Below are 6,004 nucleotides of genomic sequence, written 5' to 3' on the forward strand. Positions count from 1 at the left end.
TCACTTGATGTCATCACCACTCTGCCAGGAAACATAGATGATGTAATCCGGCACTTAAGTTAAAGTCTGACACTTCACGTAGACACACAGTTTATGTAAGGGACTAGATACAATGTGCAGATGACAGATCTCGAGATCGATTCTGAATATATCTGAACACAGAATGGTTATGGTTGTATTATATATACCACTTTACCTTTGTCATTTTTTTATATTTTAATTCATTCTTTAGGAACTTTATTTCCCTTATACATAGCAGCGTCTTTGTATTTTCTTTCGGGTCAAAAAATTGTAAATTCGATGAATACATTTGAATAATTTAATAGATTCTCACAACGATATAATTGGATTGTAATTACAAAACATTACCCACGACAGTGAATGAACTGTATAATCTCTGAAAGAACCACACACAATTTGTATCCAGTAAGTTATTCATTTAACCGATCAATACGCCTTATCCTCAGATCAATTCATAGTATCCTCAAATCAGTAGTTTATAGCCTCCAATTAATATGCAATATCCTTAATACGCCATATTCTCATATCAATGCACCCTATAATCAAATCAACAGATTATATCCTCAGGTCAGTAAGTTATATCTTCAGATCAATTATTATATTCTCCTAACAATATGTTATAACCTCAGATCAGTGTTTCATATCCTCAAGTCGATACATTATATTATTATTATTATATATATAATACGTTATATCCTATCCTCAGATCAATGTTTTCTATCCTCAGATCAATGTTTTATATCCTCAGATCAATGTTTTATATCCTCAGATCAATGTTTTATTTCCTCAGATCAATATGTTATATCCTCAGATCAATACATTATATCCTCAGATCAATACATTATATCCTCAGATCAATACATTATATCCTCAGATCAATACATTATATCCTCAGATCAATACATTATATCCTCAGATCAATACATTATATCCTATCCTCAGATCAATACATTATATCCTCAGATCAATAAATTATATCCTCAGATCAATACATTATATCCTTATCTTATCTTATCTTATATAATACAGACGTTACTTCAAAAAAGAAGATGATTACGTCCTACGCGTCATGCATTTAGTCATGCATATTAACCAATGACTTAAATTCTGCCAAGTCACTGGTTTTCCTGGCTAGCTCAGGCAACCCATTCCATGCTCTAATAGCACTAGGGAAGAAGGAGTATTTGTACAAATTTGTCCTAGCATATGGGACGAGGAATGTGCCTTTATCTTTGTGTCTTTCAGAGTATTTTATTAAATTTTGTTTTTGTATTTGAAGATTATGGTTCAGTGTTTTATGTATTATTGCTACTTTACTTTTGAGCCTTCTGTCCTGAAGGCTTTCTAAATTTAGTGATTTTACTAAAGGTGTTACTCTAGTCAAATGTGAATATTCGTTTGTTATGAATCGCACTGCTCTATTTTGTGTCTGTTCTAGTTTCTTAATGTTTTCTTGAGTTGAGGGGTCCCAAACAGAGGATGCATATTCTATTATTGGCCTAACCAAGGTTAAATAACATTTTAGTTTTATGTTCTTATTTGATTTATAGAAATTTCTTTTAATAAATCCTAATGCTTTGTTTGATTTTTTTGTAGTTTCATCAAAATGTGGATTCCATGACAGTTTTTCATTTATTATAACACCTAGGTATTTTGCGTTTTTAGTCTGTGTTACTGGTTTGCCATGAATAAGATAAGTGGAATTAATTTGTTTTAGTTTTTTTGTTACTCTTAACAACTGACATTTTTCTGGGTGGAAAGACATGCTCCAATTTGATTCCCATTTCTGTAATTCATCTAATTCTCTTTGTAAAATATCTGTGTCTTGTGTTGTTTTTATTGTTCTATATATTATGCAATCGTCTGCAAATAATCTGACTTTTGTTCCTGAAGTAATGCAATTTGGTAAATCATTTATGTAAATTAAAAATAGTAGTGGACCCAAGACTGTTCCTTGAGGTACACCTGAGTTTACTGTTATCGGTGTTGATTTAGAGCCATTTATTATTACAGTTTGTTCTCTCCCTATCAGAAAGTCTTTAATCCACTGATGCAGTGGACCATTAATGCCGAAATATTTTAATTTTTTAAGCAAACTATGGTGGTGAACTTTGTCAAAAGCCTTAGAAAAATCTAGTAAGATAGCATCTATTTGTTCGCTATTATCTAAACCTTTTGAAAAATCATCAATTAGTCCTATTAGTTGTGTTTCACATGATCTATATTTCCTAAAGCCATGTTGGTATGGTGTGAGGACATTATGTTTGTCTAAATGGTTTATGATGTTGCTACATATTATGTGTTCTAGGATTTTACATGTGATGCTGGTAAGTGATACTGGTCTGTAGTTTCCTGGGTCAGATTTTTCTCCTTTTTTAAATAGGGGGGTGACATTAGCTTCTTTCCAGTCCTTTGGTACTCTGCCCTGGTTAAGTGAAGCCTGAAAGAGTATTTTGAACACTGGGGCTAGCTCATTACTTAGTTCTTTGAGTAATCTAGCTGGAATACCATCAGGTCCAGAAGCTTTATTTGGTTTGGTGTTGGCTAATAGTTTTTGAATTCCATTTTCTTGTACTACTATATCTTCTATGTTGTCTACTTGGTTCAAATTCAGTAATATGTCTTTGTCTCCTGGGGCTGAGAATGCTGATGCAAAGTATTTGTTTAGAATGTTTGCTTTAGTTTCATTATCATTATGTATTATGTTATGTTCATCTTTTAATGGCGCTACGCCTGTTGTTTCCATTTTCTTAGACTTAATGTATGACCATAGGTTTTTGTTGTTGTCTTTAGATATTACATTGTTTATGTATTCACTCTGCAGCTGTCTGCTTACTTTTTGGGTTAAGTGTTTAATTTTTATATACTTTTTGTAAACTCTTTCTGCATTAGTTTCTTTAAATTTTCTATATAGGTTTTCCTTCTGTTTACAAAGCTTCTTTAGTCTATTATTAAACCAGCATTTATTTATTTTGTTTGATGTGTATTTAGTTGGTATTTGATTTTCTATAATGCTTTTAAGATGGTTTTTAATGAAATTCCAGAGGTCATCGACTGGTTGGTTAATGTCTTTTTCTAATAAGAATGTTTGTTGAAAGTTTAATGCAGCTTGGTGTAGTTGTGTTAGGTTACATTTATTCCAGAGTAAGATTTTTCTTTTGGGTTTTATATTGGCTACTGCTTTTATCTGACTGTGTATTTTTATGATCTCATGGTCTGATAGACCAGGGATAATATCGTAATATCCTCAGATCAATACATTATATCCTCAGATCAATACATTATATCCTCAGATCAGTACGTTATATCCTATTCTCAGATCAATACATTATATTCTCAGATCAATACATTATATCCTCAGATCAATACATTATATCCTCAGATCAATACGTTATATCCTATCCTCAGATCAATACATTATATCCTCAGATCAATACATTATATCCTCAGATCAATACGTTATATCCTATCCTCAGATCCATACGTTATATCCTCAGATCAATACATTATATCCTCGATCAATACATTATATCCTCAGATCAATACGTTATATCCTATCCTCAGATCAATACATTATATCCTCAGATCAATACATTATATCCTCAGATCAATACATCATATCCTCAGATCAGTACATTATATCCTCAGATCAATACATTATATCCTCAGATCAATACGTTATATCCTATCCTCAGATCAATACATTATATCCTGAGATCAATACATTATATCCTCAGATCAATACATTATATCGTCAGATCAATACATTATATCCTATCCTCAGATCAATGCATTATATCCTCAGATCAATACATTATATCCTCAGATCAATACATTATATCCTCAGATCAATACATTATATCCTCAGATCAATACGTTATATCCTATCCTCAGATCAATACATTATATCCTCAGATCAATACATTATATCCTCAGATCAATACATTATATCCTCAGATCAATATTTTATATCCTCATATCAATATGTTATATTCTGGTATAATACGTCATGTACTTTAAAGCATCACATCCTCAGATCAATATGTCGTAGTCTCGGATAGTTCTATTCTTTCTTAACTTAGCACGAAAATGCTAGCCACCGATTAAGAAAGCCACGCAGGCTATCATTGACTCCCAATGATTTGCGTGCTTTGGAGAACAGGCTTTCAGCGCTGTCCCAAGTAAATACGCCAAGGCTGCCCTCCAAAGTTTAAAGAAAACGTACGCTCATCTTCCACAGTCACGTGATGGGACAGCATGTCAACAGATTAATAGGAAGTGGAAACAGGTCAAAGACCAAAATGTGGGTTAAACAGTTCCGGTTACAAATGGAATGCCTATAGTTGACGAAAATTATTATAACAATCAACAAAAGCATTAGAGTTTATTACAAGACAGTTTTACAACCAATCAAGAACATTAAGTTCAAATGCTGTTTAACCTTAGAGAGACCAATATTGTTTAGAAATCCTGAGTTCAAGAAAACATAAAGAAACTAGAACAGACACAAAATAGAGCAGTGAGATTTAAAACCAATACTCACATTTCACAAGACTGACCATTAGTAAAATCAAGAAATCAGAACAGGGGAAGTAGCAATACGGAAATACATAAAGTACTGGAGAATGACTTACAAAACAATACAACAACCTAATAAAATATACCGAATGACAGAAAGATAAAATCACATTTCTTATTCCATATGCTAGGACTAAAACATGCAAGTGCTCCTTCTCCCCTAGTGCCAGAGCATGGAAAGGCTTACATAAGTAAGCCAGACAAACCAGCAGATAGTAAGTATGTAATTAGCAACTACGATTATATTATAACATAGAGGTACGCTTAGAGCGTAATCATCTTCTCTTTGGTAAATTATAAGATAAGAACTTTTCCTATTTTGGATTATTAGCGTGATTCTTCAAAATTGTAGCCCGAGATTTAGAACTAATAACAACGATTCCATCCCAACAGCGTCAATTCAAATATAATCTCTAGTATCACACAGCTCTGTGCTGCAGCTAACATAAGTTCACTGTGTCCTGTGCTATAATTAATTTCGTTGATTGGTGAATGCCGGAGAACTAAATAACGAAAACAAGTGCCGTAACTTGATTTTTTAAGTGGTATTGTTTCAATGATTGCAGCATGTCCTTGTCTTTGTGTAATTCAGTCCCTTAGAAGAACAAATCTAATACTTGGTTATCTCCCGTTCCACTTTCCTTACATAATTATGTCTGGCCTTATGGTGCATTCATTTCTCGACCATTTCCTATCTAAATGAATGTTTTTATTTCCCCAACCTCATCTCTTTTGTCCTGAAGCATTCTCGTTCCCTCTTTCTTTTATTCTCTCTATCTCTCATTTTCTCTTCTAATGTTCCTCTCTCCGATCGAACTGGGTGTGTTTCATTTGCTGGCTGCGTTAAAAAAAAACATTTCTTAGACTTCAGCAATTCTGTAGCTAATTGCACAAGTGCTTAGAGCTAGGGAGTCATTCTCAGGGACGTTCTGTTCTAGATAAATGCCACAGAGAGAGAGAGAGAGAGAGAGAGAGAGATGAAAAAGAGGAGAAATATGAAATATATTCTATTCTGTTTCATTCAGTGAGAGATGAAAGTGAGAGGAATGAGAGTGGTACTGAATCACACACACACATTTGTGTGTATGTGCGAGAGAGAGAGAGAGAGAGAGAGAGAGAGAGAGAGAGTAAAGAAAGGAAAGGGAGACAAACACTACGGCTTGGAAAAGTACGTCTTGCGTAAACATTGAATGTACTTCATTTGTATTGGCATTGCCTCCCCTTGGTCACTCTGGAGACGGCCATGTTGACCAAGTCCTTTCTTAATTTTATTTTATTTTGAAAGCGAGGTAGTTAGGCTGCGGAGAGGGGAATGTCGGTGGTGGTTTATTGGTGAAGACAGACACGTGACTCGATACTTACAATATCTATCCACTGACACTGATACCAATCTCTCCTCACAAGC

This window comes from Biomphalaria glabrata, chromosome 1 (assembly GCF_947242115.1).
Source record: "Biomphalaria glabrata chromosome 1, xgBioGlab47.1, whole genome shotgun sequence".
Classification (NCBI taxonomy): domain Eukaryota; kingdom Metazoa; phylum Mollusca; class Gastropoda; family Planorbidae; genus Biomphalaria; species Biomphalaria glabrata.